Source organism: Lissotriton vulgaris, chromosome 4_1 (assembly GCF_964263255.1).
Source record: "Lissotriton vulgaris chromosome 4_1, aLisVul1.2, whole genome shotgun sequence".
NCBI classification, from domain to species: Eukaryota; Metazoa; Chordata; class Amphibia; order Caudata; family Salamandridae; genus Lissotriton; species Lissotriton vulgaris.
Window position 1 is genome coordinate 1428178905 of NC_141691.1, and position 17183 is coordinate 1428196087.

Sequence of the window (17183 nt, forward strand, 5' to 3'; positions counted from 1 at the left end):
ACGTGAAAACTATTGGATTCGAAATTTAAACTCGTTAAAATCAAAGGAGATGAACAAACGCATGGAGTTTCAATGCAATCTTTAAATATCAATGGTATCTTCAAATAACATGACACGTTTAATGTAACCTTTACTTTTGATATTTGGAATTACCATGACATGCTTGATGTAATCTTTGTTGCAATTTTTGACATTTACTATTTTATTTATTAATTTATTTAAAGAGTTTTATATAGCGCTGGCTAGACCCGAAGGTATCAGAGTGCTTTGCATGAGAGTCAACAATGAAACAGAAAAAGTTCAACAATTACACAATACATAAAAAATAGGCAATACAATTAGGAGAGGAGAGAAAGGAGAGAGAAAAGTAGTGGATGGGGCAGGAGAGGTGAGAAAGGGAGGATAAGTGAAGAGACAATAAGGAGAGACGAAAAGAAGTCTGTCTAAAGACCGACTGGGTAAGTGACGACCAAGGAGGGAATCCACGGCCCATCTCCCCTATAGCTAAACCAGGTAGCTCCATCGGGCATCAGACAAAATAGTTCAGTCTCAATACATTGAGAGAAGAGAGAAGGAGAGACATAAATGGAGGGAGGATGCGGGAGGAGACGACAGGAGAGACGAATGGAAGTGCAACAATGTGGTTCAACAATATAACAGAAAAAGATCAACAATTACACATTACATCAAACAATTAGCAATACATTGGGAGAGGAGAGAAAGGAGAGAGAAAAGTAGTGGGGGTTAGGGGAGGTGAGAAAGTGAGGATATGGGAAGAGACAACCATAGATACAAAAGGAAGTCTATCTAAAGACCGACTGGGTAGGTGACGACCAAGGAGGGAATCCACGGCCCATCTCCCCTATAGCTAAACCAGGTTGCTCTATCGGGCATCAGACAAAATAATTCAGTCTCAATACATTGAGAGAGGAGAGAAGGAGAGACATAAATAGAGGGAGGATGCGGGAGGAGACGACAGGAGAGACGAAAGGAAGTGCAACAATGTGGTTCAACAATGTAACAGAAAAAGATCAACAATTACACATTACATCAAACAATCAGCAATACATTAGGAGAGGAGAGGAAGGATAGAGAAAAGTAGTGGGGGGTAGGGGAGGTGAGAAAGTGAGGATAAGGAAAGAGACAACCGTAGAGACGAAAGGAAGTCTGTCTAAAGACCGACTGGGTAGGTGACGACCAAGGAGGGAATCCACGGCCCATCTCCCCTACAGCTAAACCAGGTAGCTCCATCGGGCATCAGACAAAATAGTTCAGTCTCAATACATTGAGAGAGGAGAGAAGGAGAGACATAAATAGAGGGAGGGTGCGGGGGGAGACGACAGGAGAGACGAAAGGAAGTGCAACAATGTGGTTCAACAATATAACAGAAAATGATCAACAATTACACATTACATCAAACAATCAGCAATACATTAGGAGAGATTACTATAATCTGTTAATACAACGACCTATGCCATCACGCAACATAATTTTTATACCAGTCACTTTTTCCGAAGCGTAGCACCAAATTTTCGTATCCCCTGCACTATGTTCACTAATTATCACTGCACCGGTCTAACATGGCTGCCAAACTCAGTTCTACGGCCCAGTCCTATCTTTAGTCCCATGATTTGCGCAGGTTCGTAGGGTAGGTCCGCTACCCGCCAGTACCCGACCCCAAGATGGCCGCTCACGGCTCTGAACTTTCTCATGCAACGATATACACCAATGACCTGTGAAAGTCCCCACTGTCCGGAATCCAGGATTGTGACCGAAACAACAGGAAGCAGGACTGCAACAAGGGTGTGGTGAAGGATTTTAGGCATAAAGCTACAACGAGCTCCGTTACTCACCAGTGCCTGACCTTGTGATGGCCCATGGCTCTGAACTTTCTCATGCGAATGAGCTACACCGGTGACCTGCGAGAGTCCCCACTGTCATGGACCCAGGTTCGTGACCAAAAACAACAAGAAGTAGGACTGCAACAAGGGTTGGGTGCAGGACTTAAGGCATAAAACTACAGCGAGCTCCATTACTCACCAGTGCCTGACCTTGTGATGGCCGCCCCTGGTACCAAACTACCCCCAACAATCGATCTATTTAGGTAACCACCAACTTTCCAGGAGAGACAGCCGGCGGGAGTCCCGACTATCCTGGACTCAAGATCGGTGAGGAGAGCAGTACTAAGTATGAGCAAATGACAGGCTCCGCTGCGAAGTCTCCAGTGACTGACCATAAAATGGCTGCCCTTGGCTCTAAGCTCCCAATGAAGTTCTAGCTGCGCTGGTCTCTGTTAATTCCCTTTGGAAACGTAAGCTCGCTACCGTCTCACCTACACCGGGACCCACTGGTCACTGAGTATTCCATCATCCCCGTGACTGCCACCTCCCCACTCGGCGTGCCCTCAAGGCTTGTCCCTAAATTTGCCGTCCAGTGCAAACTCCTGGAAAATACCCCGGGGGATCACTGAACAAATCTAAAGTAATTGTGTGGCCACCCACCTCCTTGCCATGGCCCGTCGGTACCAGATCAACCAGATCTAATCTTGCATAGGCCCAGTCTTGACGTGCCAGACTTTAAAATGGCGGCCTCTGAAGCCTTTGTTTCTCTGGCAGCCACTATGACAGACCCCAGTTCCTTTATCAGAAACCAAGCTGGACTACATCAAGCGCCGCCATCTTCGCCTACACGTTGATTTCAGCAGCAACATCATCCAGCGGGTATGTTTCCCTGAGCGTGGAGTTCCAGCAGGGTGACCTCTCCTCTATCCTCTATTGGGGACTTGGTATTCTACGTTTGACTATGTAACTGTGGCTAATATACCTACTCAAAAATTATTATTCCTGTCTTCCCGACCGCTGAGACCTGAGCAACATGGCTGATGCCCGGTGGAGCTGTTAGATAGCTGTTGAGGAGATTGGCCCTGGTTCACCCCCTCAACCATCACCTACCCTGCCGGACATTGAGCATAGTTCATCTTGTCTCCCCGCTGTGTCTCAACTCCCTCCCTGGCTTGTTTCCCACTTTCTTCTTTTACTTCTATCCTCGTAGCCTATACATCTATTCTAAACTGTTTTCCCCGAATGTTGAGACCTGAGCAACATGGCTGATGCCTGATGGAGTTGCTAGGCAACTAATGAGGAGATTGGCCCTGGTTTCCCCCTCGACCATCACCTACCCAGCCAGACATTGGACACAGTTCTTCCTCGTCTCCCTGCTATGGCTCCTTCCTCCCCTCCTTTCCTATAAATTCTCTCAACCTCATTGTTTGTTTACTTTACATTATTACGCTATTGCAACTGATGCAATTTGTAATGCAATGTTCCTCTGTTATAGCATTCTGATACCTATGGGTCTAGCTAGCGCTTTATAAACATTTTGATGTACCTTCTAATGCAATGTTCCCCTGGTTAAGTGCTCTGATACCTCCAGGTCTAGATAGCGCTATATAACCGTCGTAAATCAAATAAACTAAAAACTGTTTTTTACTGAACGCCGAGACCTGACAGCTAATGAGGAGATTGGCCCTGGTTTCTCCCTTGACCGTCACCTACCCGGCCAGACATTGAGCATAGTCCCTCCTCGTTTCCCCGCTATTACTCCTTCCTCCGCTCCCTCCTACGAATTATTGAAACATTGTTTATGTGCACTGTACCATACTATGCTCTTGTGTCTGATGTAGCTTGTAACGCAACAATCCTAAATGTAAAGCGCTCTGATACCCTCTTGGGTCAAGTTCGCACTATATAAAACTTTCTAAATAAATAAAATAAAATATATAAACGTCGACTCACTTCCGCAAGAAAACATCACAAATTCACGTGACAAGTAATAACCATCACGCCAACTACAGAGGAGAGAATCGTTAGCATTCAGGTTTACAAGTAAGCTACTTCAGGTATTTGTTTAGTGCGCACAGTAACTTTTAACTAAAGTGGGTGTATATAAACGTTGGCGCACTGTCAAGCACATTTTAACATGTCACCTAGTTTAATTTGATATCAGCGAGCATAAGTGGAAGAATGTATATCATGATCCCGTATTTCTGTATCTGCCTAGGTTGACAGATACTACGATCACTGTCTCCTAATCACTGTCTTTTCAAACACGGACTCCAAGATTTTCACACCGAAATCGCTTCACCACAATGTTTTAGAATACTGTGAGGATAAATCTCTATCTCTTTCACTTTTTCATCTACGGGCACCCCTTCCTCTCAACTTTTTTGATTATACAGTTACACAGTGGTCCTTCCTATTTAGTGAAACATATTCATTTAAATCCATAGATCGTCCCCGGACGAAGGCCAAAATGGCTGAAATGCATTTGGACAAATGAATGTAAACCGATATTAATGCATTCTGGGAAGTGCACTTCAAACGTTTGGCAATGAAGATCTCGGGTTTTGTGATACAACAATAGAATGATCTTTCATGAAATAAAAGCGGAGTACTTTGATTTATTCGAAAATGGAGAAAAATTCAATATCTTTTGAAACCCATTGGGAACTTGAAAGCCAGTGCCCAGGGGACATACGCAAAATACATGGGGATGCGTCCAGGTCAAGGCAGTGTTAAGCCACTTAACGTGGCACCTGTCCACCCCTTTCACGCTATGGTTAGTGTGAAAGGGGTGGACAGTGGGTGTTGCGGTGGGCGTTTCACCGCAACACCCATTGTCTTAAGTCTTTATTTTCGACCATATTGATCATAAAAGTCAATAAATGATTAACATCACTATAAAATGAATACATAGAATCCAGTACTCAGCTGAAAACATACATAACAAGATGTAAAACAAGAAACTAAAACAACAGGTTATATATAGATTAAAATGGCTTAAACAAGCTTTTACATTATAAAGTGCAATACAATCTATTGATAATTCAGATGGAATGCACAACTGGTGGATCCCGGTACTGACTAAGAAATAAAATAGAAGCCCAGCAGGTAGGCTAAGCAGAAGACAGTATTTGATCTAAACTCTGTCGCAGTCCACTTATTCTCAGCTTTGTGTCGAATTACTCACACCCAGCCTAAAAACTTGGCTAGAGCAATCATGATTGCCTCCTGAGTACTAGACTTCAGTATTTGCAGTGCTGTAGCACTTGACCTTGTACCCATGCTCAGGCAAATTGGTTTGAGCCACTTGGTCCATGGAAAACTATATGCTGAGCATACAAATAATATGTGGGGGATTGTTTCATCCTCTCCGGCACGCAGACACCCTTGCACTATGGCTTTGGCTCTACACTGCTAAGTGTAGCACCATTGCAGGGGGAAACGCAAGGCTGCACCATATTATTGTAAATAATGGCACCATTATTATTGTAAATAAGGTGCAGCCTTGCTTTTCATAAGTGGCGGAGTGAGGTGTTAATGCAAAAACAACAGTTGATGGACAGAATGTAGAACAATGTCATACATTCACACCAGTACAGAGATCTGGGCCTAAATCCATTGTTTTTCTGCTCACCATGCCATGCCATTCCAGTTTGAACTCAGCCATATGCAAATCAGTCATGACCCTGTGCTTCATGGGAACAGTCCAGCCCGAACTGCCAAGCCAGGTCCTCCATGGACTGGAAACAAGCATCCTAGGACCAGTTTCAGGCTTTCAGCCCTCCTCAGCCAGGATAGCTTGATTCCAGTGGCATGGAGAGCACAGGACTCACCTCTGAGCATACCCGTCCCACTCGGGGTGACAAATGCAAAAACAACAGTTGATGGACAGTATGCAGAACAATGTTATACATTCACCCCAGTACAGAGATCTGCGCCTAAATCCATTGTTTATTTGCTCACCATCCCATTCCAGTTTGAACCCAGCCATATGCAAATCAGTCTTGACTCTGTGCTCCATGGGAAGAGTCCAGCCCAAACTGCCAAGCCAGGTCCTCCCTGGACTGGAAACGGATGTATGACGTTACAACGCATACTTTTACTCCGCATACCATTACAACGCGTTATTTACAACGCATACCATTACAACGCATAGCGCTTTGAGGTGCTGGAAAGTGGTAAGTATAATTTACTATTCTAACTCCAGTCCCCGTGGTCCCTAGGGAAGGTGTTGGATAGTAAATTATACTTATTCCCTATCCTAGAGCGCCCCCCAGCGCAATGCGTTGTAATGGTATGCGTTGTAAAAGATGCGTTGTAGTGGTAGTGCGGAGTAAAAGATGCGTTGTAACGGGTGTATACCCTGGAAACAAGCATTCTAGGATCGGTTTCGGGCTTTCAGCCCTCATCAGTCAGGATAGCTTGATTCCAGTGGCCTGGAGAGCACAGGACTCATGTCTGAGCATACCAGTCCCACTCGGGGTGACAAATGCAAAAACAACAGTTGATGGACAGTATGCAGAACATTTTTTTGCTCACCATGCCATTCCAGTTTGAAGTTTGAGTGCTTACAATGTTCTAAACTCCGTCCATCATCCTCTTTGGTTTTGATTTGTTCGCCCTAAGTTGGCGGGGTATGCCCAGACGTGGATCCCTTGCTCACTTTGCCACTGGATTCAAGCTAGCCTGGCTGATGACGGCTGATTATCCAGCAACTGGTCCCAGGATGCTTGTTCCGGTCCAGGGAAAACATGGCTTGGCAGAGCAGGCTGGACTGTTCCCATGAGGCACAGGGTCAGACTGATTTGCATATGTCCATGTCTGAACTGGGGTGGCGGAGTGAGCTAAAGAACGATGATGGATTAAACCCAGATCAGTGGACATGGGGTGAGTGCTTGCAATGTTCAATACTCTGTCCATCATTTCCTTTGGTTTTGCGGACTGAGGCATTAAATCATGATGGCTACCACCTCACTACGCCACATCCTTTCACATATCCCCCTGATTTTCTTGGAGAGGTATTATTAAAAAGGGAATCATCCCCCCTTTCCAATTGTGCCTCTGCCAAGCGGAGACTTGCTTGGTGATCATCACGGGAGCCCTCTAGGCACCAGGGAAATGTGAGCGCACCCTAAGGCAAGGGCTTGTGCTCCCTCAATGCTCCCTCAAAAATGTCAGTCTTTCTCCCCCAGTGGGGTGCATATGGGGCAAATTACCCCCAAGCTACCCCCCTGGGGGCAGAAAACCTACAAGATACCTGGTTATTTTTCTAAATACAAATATAGCGATGGGGACTACATACAATGGGTATGGCCATGCCCCACAAAAAAAAGGCAAGGCAGACAGTCTTTCTGCCCCTAGGTCTGTATGGGGATATTTCCTACAAATGTACCCCCACTGGACAACATGGATTTATTTAAAAACACATATGTGGGGGGATCTGTGCACCATGGGTATGGCCATGCAGTCACTCCAAATAAATATGGCTACAGTCTTTCTCTCCCTCAAAGGACAGATGGGGTGATAACCTCCAATATCTACCCCTTGGGTGGCGGCAGTAAGTTCACTAGACACCAGGGTAATATTTTATTTATAAAATGTAGGGGTGGGGAAACGCCCTGACCCCAACAATGCAGTCTTAATACCCCCCTGTAACGCAGATTGGGTGACTACCCCCTATCTCCTTTGCCATAGAGGTACAACCCAATAGTTTCCTGCCCCCATAAGGGAGAGTGGGGGTGATTACCACCATTAGGACCCCTAGGGGGCTGAATGCTCAATATACACCAGGGAATTTAAAAACCTAGCAACAAGGCAGACAGTCTTTCGTGCCCCTTTGGCCAATAGGAGGTTTGTCCCAATTAGGGAGGTTCCCAGAGTCCACTATACACCAGGGATTTTGCATTTAGGACCTCCCACACCTGCACCCCAGTAGGGACAACCCAGTCTTCCTGCCACATCAGGGGGTTTGTCCCCAATTTGCCCCTGTGTGGGGCAGAAAGCCCACTACACAACAGGGAATTCAAAATAGTGGCAAAACAAACAAAAGAAGGTGGTGGTCTACCAAGGCATCAAGCTGTACCCAGAACCCTTCGACCACAAGTGTTGGCTCAAATCTGCCCTAAGTGTGGATTGAAAGCCAACTAGACGCCAGGCAATTTGCATTTGTGGCAAAAGAGAGGTACAGAAGATGCACTCCGGGTTTTCCCACTCCCTCATCCCAAAAGGGGCAAACCAGTATTTCTGTTCCCCCCCATAGCAGACAGACATTGCCCCAATATGCCCCTGTGGGCGGGGTAGAAAGTCCACTGCCTACCGGGGAATTAAAAATGATAGCGAAACAAACAAAAGGAGATGGCAGCCTACCCTGACAACTAGCCATACCCCCACCCCATAAAGGACAATAGTCTCTTTATCCCTGCCACCCCAAGATAGAATCCTTGTCCGAATTGGGGTGATTGCCTCAAATCTGCCCCCTTTGGGGTAGAACGCCCACTGAACTTCACACATTTTGCATTTTGGGCTAGAGAAAGGGGTGGCTGTTGTTGTTTTGAAATATAGGCCAGGCAAGTGGGGCTATATCCCAATATTGTCTCACTTGCCATGATGAAGGACTGCACTTTTTGGGCTTGGGTAGGCCACCACCTTGAGAAAACTACTAGACCTGGGCATTTTAGAAAACTAGACATCGAGGGGACTCCAGGGTGGAATGCCTAATGTGGATTCCATTAAGTTTATGCTCTTCATAACACAGGGATTCACAAAAGCCCTACTGCACAGCATTTTCACACTTTCCCCCTCAAAAACACTACCCTTCTTGTATGAATGGGATTAGTATCCACAACAGGAAAAGCCCCAACATGTAATGTGGAAACATCAACATTTCCTGTCAATAAACCAACCTGATTTGGCAATGGGGGTCGTTCTTTTAACTGGGCGCAGGCTCTGCAGCCACCTAGGGAAACCTACCAATCCCACCCAGAATATGTCAGAGAGGCGTGGAATACAAGCATCTCAAATCAACTATCCCCATCAACAAGTCTGGTACATCTTATTAAGCTTTGTGCTGCTGATCCAATAAAATAACATTCAAAAGCTTAGCTGCAAGAGGGAATAGTTATCCTGCAAATAGCATGGTTTTTCTTATTGTACTGAAAAACCTTTAGACTAAATAACATAATATAACATAGCATAACATGACATGATGTGAAATTACATGATAATAATTAACATAACTCATCACCCCACTGTTACAACCAGGTCATTTTCACTGCATGTGCTACCCACAGCAATTGTCCTTTTCCCTGACTGTAACATCCCCTTTCATCTCCACTCTATACTGAGCCACTGAGACAAATCTGCTTTCTGTGCACCTCTCTGTCCTTCTTTTGCTCTTGCCTGAGGGCCCATATCTCCTCCCTTGTCTTTCACTCTCCTCTCTTGTATCCCGGACCTCAGCTCCCCCTCACCCCCATTTTTCTACTCAGAAAGCCTCTTTGTTTTTCTTCTCATCCATTTCTTTTGTCTCGTGAACTACTTTCCGTCTCTCGTGAGCGTGCTTTGCTTAAAGAGTTTTCTAAAAATACCTTTAGATGAGTCCCTGCTCTCTGCTTGATTCAAAGTAGATTGATCAGCGTTCAAGAGATCGCACAGCATTTCATAACTGGATCAAAAGAGAAGAAAAGAATATGCAAACAGGGGATGTAAAGCATAAATCTTGATCAAGCCAACCGTTGTTTTATGAGCAAAGGAAAGAAAGGGTTTTGCAGTTTTGTGACACTTTGACGGCTCCTGAGCTTCATTTCCTATATCTTTGACTCTGTCAAACGCATAATGTTATGTCAGTCCCAGAAGACAGGCAAGCCATGTGCTTGCAATCTAGCTGTCTGTGGAGAGATAATGGCATAGCAAGCCATTCTTTAACTCGAATTTGGAAAAAAAGACCCTCTGTATTTACACACCAAGACACTAGATTGGAGTCATTATCCTTTAAAGCATAATTACATTGTTAAACTGTCAATTAAAATAAGACAAATATGTTTCCACATCTGGAACTAAAGCAGTATCCTAGGTGATCCCTATGATATTGAGCAATTACACTCAACTTCATTTCCAAGAAATTGTTTAGACTGCGTAGGTATCCGCATCTAATGGTATAATTTCAAGACTTTAAATCAGATAATTGACAGATAAACGCAGATAGCAGGCGGCTAAGAAAGAATGGCGGCATTCTGTGCACAAGTACACATTATTGCCCACTGAAGCGCACAAGAAACTCTGTTGCCAGGCAGATGCTCTTGCTTAGTTTATGAATAGAATATACTTTTATGTTGACCATCAAAAGAAATTAAATTACATCAGGATTACTATCACGACTATCACCATGGTGCCAGTAAATGCGTTTTTCTTCAGAGTTCAGCTCGTTTACTCCTTACATGTATTTTTGTATGATCACTTGTTTGAATTCAATAGTTGAGGAGTGTTTCCCAGGCAGTACTCAAGTGTGTGAGATCAGTTCATGCACATAATAGTGACAGTGATGTTTTTGTTGTAATGTGTGTGCGCGTGCATGTGTTGATGCATGTATGGGTGTGTGTGGGTTTGTGTAAGAGAGAGTATGAACATGTATCCATTAGTGATTGAATGAATGAGTGACAATGCAAAATTGTAATTGTTCATGTGGTAAAATCTGGGCTTGTCAAAGAATTAAAAATGAACGGTAGTCATTTTTGGGTATTCATTTCTCAATTTCATCATCATCAACATCAATATAACTTTATTCGGTGGTAGTTAGCCATCCATAAAAGCAATATATAAAGCAGTACAAGTTTAAAAAGTATAAAAATGCAATTCATGGTACCAATTCAAAATATATGCCCAATTGAACAAGAGGACCACATAAATAATAGAAATTTAAAATGAAATAACAATACTACAATATATCATTATTAAAAGACAGGTGTACATCAGTAAAAAGGCCAGAATATAAAAGACCGTCCCATCTAGGGGGCAGATTTATGTCGGCGTGCGCCACGTTTACGCCGCCGTTGCGTGACGCAACGGCGCGGAAACGTGGCGCATCCCTGCGACCTATTTACAAAGTGACGCATCTAGGCAGATGCGTCACGTTGTAAAGCCCTGCGCCACATGGAACTAGCGTCAGGTTTCATGTGGGCGTTCCCTCGTAGGAAAGCCCCGTAAAACTGACGCAGTGAAATCTACAAGATTTCACTGAGTCAGTTTTACGACGCTGCTGTGTCAAATCCTTACGCCTGCTTGAAGCAGGCGTAAGGAGTGATGCACCATGTTATGTATGGGTGGCCTCTGTACATTGCAGGAGTTGCGTCACACTTGCGATGCTACTCCAGCAATGCGCTGCCCGTACACCACAAGATGCATCACGCATCTGTCCTTCCTTGTACCATGGTGCTCCGCATTGTAAATGCGGCACATCTGTGGTGCCGCAATGAGGGAATTGCGTGACGCATCAGTTCTGGCGCATCCCTGCTGATTTGCAGAGATGCGCCAGAACTCATAAATCTGCCCCTAGGTTTCTCCACATTCACACAGAGTTCCTATGGCATGGTCGGCTGAAATTCTGCAAAACCAGACCAGAGAAGGGGGAACAAAAACCTCGTAATGGATCTGCCATGCACTCCTCATCTGCCCCACAAAATAGACTTACATTTTTTCAATTGTAGGAACATAAAATAATAGTAGCTAAACAATAGATAAAATACACTTGGCACTCATAACACCATCCAGCGTTGCAAAATAAAATTTCACACTATGGGGCCCATTAGGATGGCGGGCGAATCGCCCCGCCGTGCCGTCTGTAGGCAACACCGGCCCGCTGGGGGTGATCTGCCCGCCATCCTCACAAGACCATTTTTTGATAGCTGGGGGTTCACGTGGAAGGGAAGACCGTCCGCCGCTTTTCCGCCAGTCGACTTGTCGACCGGCGGAAACAGTGCCTGCATATGGTGACGTGTCTGTGAGACATCCCCATCCATATTAGGATGCTGGCGGTCAATGGCATTTCCACGGCGGCGTTGCCGGCGTGGAAAGGCATACGGTCCTTGCATTGGGGGCCCATTGTGGGCCCCCAGGGTGAAGGTAGGTTGGGCGGTGTACATGGGGGATACCAATGGTACCCCCCTCATTGCCATGCCCTACGTGTCAGGCATCACATGGTGCCTGCCATGTAGTGCATGGCAGTTCCGTGCACAGTCCATTTCCATTGCCAGCGGGTCTGCAGCCATCAGAACCACCCGCAATGGGAAAGGCACAATATGCCCCAGCCAGTGTGGTTGGTGCATCCTAATGTGCATGGAAGGACTGCCGCAGCATCGGTGGGCGGTCCCGTGCTCTGTTACGGTGGCGGGAGGACTATGTCTGCCCACCAATATAATAGGTCCCTAAATCTCATTACTGTGAAAGAGGTCAAGACATTTTCTTTCTGGCATGAAAGACAGCGTAAAGTGGGTATAATGTATCGCTGCCTCTGGTGGTTCAAAAACTTGCAGAAGAACACCACATGCATAGTATTCTGCGCTGTTGCAGAGACAGCTAAGTAAAATTGTAGAACAATCAATCATATTTGGAAAACTGACCAATCGCTTGAAAATGCAGAATCTTAAACAAGTCAGCACAAACTTCTGTCTTGCATTTAAAAGTGCTTCAAGATAGGGTTGCATATCATAAGTAGTTCAAATCATTAGATTTTTCAAAACATTGGGGTTACAGATTTCAGATGCAAGTTTAACATTCTTCAAATCGATCATAATTTAGGTTTTTAGAAAGTCTCTGGTAATGGAAACTAGTGTTTCAGGCTTCTCAAAATACTCAGGATGACTCAGATCGTTACAAAAACATGAAATATAGGCAAGCCATGGAATGCACTGATATAAGCTTGATTCAAAACAGTCCTTGATTATTGAAGGATTTGTCAGTATGTACAGAAGTCCATATTTTATACCAAAGTAAAATGGACTGTAGCACGATCAGGTCTGTAATAAATGGGGTTCGGAGTTCCGCATGACATACATGTACCGGAGTACTTTTCGAGGTTCCAAGAAGATATCTAAAAAACTAATTCTCAGCCAATTGTATCTCTCTGCATCTCCCATATTCCCACATGCCTGCCCCATAAGTGTGAAACGAAGACATTTAACTTTATAGATTGACATCATCAGCTGGGGTGAATTAGAAGCCAGTCGTTTAGCAAACTCTCTGAGTGCCATACAGGCTTTCCCAAATCGTAACTTCCTATCAAAAATAACCTTATTCCATAGATACTCATTATCAAATAAAATCCCCAGGTACAAAAAAGTGTTGTTAAAGACTATAGTTGTACCATGTATTTTTAGATCTCAGCATTTAGCGGTGTTCTTCCCACGTTTCAAAACAAAAGTTAATTTCTCAATTTATTATTGAAAACTCTACAAAATCATAACATTTGGAAAAGATGTTCCCTGTTAAATCTTTGTTCCTTTAGAGGGATCTTTGACCTAGGAATATTCCAAGGGAAAGGGAGACTGATCCCTTATGTGTCTGCATTTTGACCACTGCCAGATTACTTTCTCTTATCTCTATATTTCCCTTCAGGGCCCTTCAGGGCCCACAAGCTATTGAGCGACATGTTAGAGGTTGCAGGAGGGAGAGATAGCTACACTTTCCTTAATGTCCTTAACCCCTTGTGTGCTCATGACGAACTCAGCTCGTCATGAGGCACGGTTGAGCTGCACTCATGACTGAGCTTGTCACAAGCACAGCCACGCCACACGCGGCCCCCCTCCCCCCACACAGCAGGTGAAAACGCCCCACAGAGAAGGGGTTAAGTATGATAACATCTCAGAAGTTTCTCAAGACACTGAAGACCATGTACTGGAACTCACTTTGCCAAAAATGGCCTGCGCTAGGATACTAAATTGTAGATCTTCAGTGTTTATTTACTACATGGCTGCTCAAGTGAAACCCTATGGTCTTGACCTGATGAACATATGGGCCTGATGTGGCCTTGGACTCATATTTGGGTGTGTATGAGAATCAGTAAAGTGTGCAGGGAGCAGATCCCTGTTTACTTTACTCAAGATTTCCAGGATCTGTAACTTCTAAGTCAAAGTGAGTGAATACGTGATAGATTGCAGCATGTTTGTTCAGAGGAAAGGCATAGTAGATGTACCTTTCTGAAGAAGTCCCTGAGAATTTTACAGCATAGGCTAGTGAATGGATGAGCAAGGGTAGGCTGAGAGGCTTCAGTGCTGGGAACCTATGCAGCAGAGCTTCAGTAAGATCTCCCTGCTTCTCAAGTGCCAAATAGAATTGATCAGCTCTTGGCTCTAAATGCACAGACAGATGTGGGCTCCACAAATGTGTGTGTCCAAAGAAGGGCTCAACCAGGTGAAGGGAAGGCATACATTATATTTCCTTGTCTAGTTAGATGTGTAGCAATTTACTGCAAATCATAGCCTGTGCATCTGTAGAGTTACACAATGCAATCAGCTAGGCTGGGGTACAGTTTTCTTTCTTATTGATTGTTCTGTAAAGAACATCTCTTATCTACTGCTTCAAATCTGTTGTGTTAACCACTGTGTAGGCCTAGCTGCCTAGGAGTAACATCATTGGTCCAGCTTTGACACAAACCTTGTGAACTCTCCCTCAGCAAGTTTTTGGAAGCAATAACAATGAACACAAAGAAGAAGCATGGGGTGCAGGCCCTATTTATCCTCACATTTATCTTAAATCTTGCCAAGACAAGCCTCACAATTATAAAGATGTTGGAGATCAACTGTGGGTAATCAAAATGGCACATGAACTAATAGTGGTGGAGAGCTATTGCCACACGCTCAGATATTCACACTCTTTATGGCAAAACTTGTGCACATGATGTTTGTGAACATTCCCAAATATCAAAAGAAGTAAACAATGCTGTAACAATCTGTTAATTTATACAAGGAGGCCAGTATGCATCACCTATGAGTGTAGCCATTGTACTCCAAAAACATAGAACTGCTGTTACTACTCAATGCTTGTGGAAAGGTGGTCAAAATGGGTTACACCTTAGGTACTACAATGTGGGAAAACTAAAAGTTAGCATCCTAGCATGTCCCAGAGTTGCACCAGCTCTGTAATCTCAGAGGTCACTATGGTTAGTGGCTCCACAATTTCTTCCAAAAGAAAAACAGTATGAAATCTAAAGCCAAAGTTAAACATGGCAGGGATAGGTGAGCTGCAAAGTAGGTCCTATTCATTTATCCTCAACAACCACCAAACCATACATGCACAAACATACACAAACATGTTGAATAACATAGAAGTCACTACTGTCCAAGAGTCCCTATATCCATGTGAACACTGTGTAAATAGTCCTGTAACATTTCATGAGTATACAATATTAACGTGCAAAGGAAACTGCTGCCACATATCTCCTTTAAAAACACCCGAGCTTCCAGGTGAAAACTCGGCAAACAGATGCAGAAGTACGCTGCATTATGAGTGAAAAAAGAGTCATCACAATGAACACACCTCAACAGATGTCCTTGCCACTTACAAAGTTGAAACATACCCACCCATTTGCAGGAAAGCACAATGAACTCTAACTGAGAATGATTCTGGGGCAGCTAATATGGTATGAGTCACATCTGAACCAATCCCAATGTAAATACTGACTATATCTCTGTCTATGCAATGCCAGTAAAAGCATACACCACACCACCAATCTCACCTTTAAATTAAAGACTCCATTGACATTGGCAACACTTAGGGCACGATTGCGAATTGGGCAGTGCTGTACCGGGTCCGTCCTGCTGCATGCTGCTGCACTGCCAAAGTCGTGGTCAGGCCTCCTGTCAGATTAGGAGTTTTCTCCTATCTGTCTGGCTTTTTTTTTTTAAGTCTGTGCTGTGCAGGAACTGGTATACAGGCACACAGGGCCACATGTTGTTCCCCCTGTGTGCATGCACAGGGCACAGAGGCACCAGGGGGCCCTGTAGGACCCTTTGTTTCCTTTCCGCCAGGGTTTAGATGGAGGAGGAACCCCCATGAAAACCCTGTAGGAGAGGAAAATCCTAATATGCTTGGTGGGACGCTGGTGGTCCTGACAAGGATATGGATCCCCCTACACTGCTGCAACACTACCAGGGAATGGCAGTTTTCTGTAGGCTGTGGTGAGTCCGTGGCTGTCCCATCACCCATCTCGTAATAGGGTGGTGGGAGTACCGCCAACGCCACACCCCTGCGAGTCTTATAATTGGTGCCTAACTATCCACCCAGTGTTGAAACGACTAGAAAGCAGACCTTTCTCATCTACATTTGTGACAATGAGATCCAGTGGGATCGTCACCAGTGCAGGAAGGCCACCCCAATACTGAGCATAAACCTCCATCAAAGATGCAGATATATTTTCGTATGATTCTAAATCCATTAGTGCCATGAGGATTCCTTTAAAAAAATGAAAAATGTCTGCATTCGCAAAGGATAGCAGAGACCCAACTCAGAATGGCCACTGATATCTAAGAGCATGCAGAAATGTCCACTACACAGAGCACAGTCTCTGTGTAGGCAGTTGTAAGCCACCCTTCACAATCAAGATGACACAGTAGGACCAGCTCTTCCTAGAATATCCAGTGAGTGATTGAATGCTCAGCAAAGAATTACTATTTTCTGGGTGAGAGTTTCCAAAATCATCTACTATCATCAAAGTGATCAAGTGCAATATAAGCAAACAAAAGACCAACTAGGTATTAAGTTTCAACAAATCAAAACATTTACATAATAGGACTCTTGAGTCATAAAAGGGTCACCAAATCAGGTGAGTTTTGTTTGTGGAGATGCATTTATTCCTTTGGTATAGCTTCCGATGAGCGGTGCATTTCATGGTGATTACTTTCTCAAGGAAAATGGTTTACATTAAGACCTAATGCTATACAGTGTACCTGTAAATATCTACATGTATGTTCCTGTCAGTGAGTATTGGTATACCTGTACTTCCAATCCCTGAGCCAACGGGTGTTTTCCTACATCTTTGATTTTAGATATATGCAGATATTATATAGGTTCACTAACACCTAGATACGCTTCCTGAGTTCCGAGCTAAAATCATTGTAAGCCTAAGATTCTATTGGGTAAATGGGAATTTTTCTATGTCTAAGTGGATCCATAGCATAAATCCTTATTGTGAAAAACCATAACATCCAGGAAATGCACTTAAGCTGACTTACTGAGATGGGCACTGCTCCAGCACCAGTAAATCAAGTTAATAACCTAGGATTATGGTATGATCAGGATCATTCCTACAGCTTTCACAGTAGTGAAGGATACCAAACTAGTCTTAACAAGACA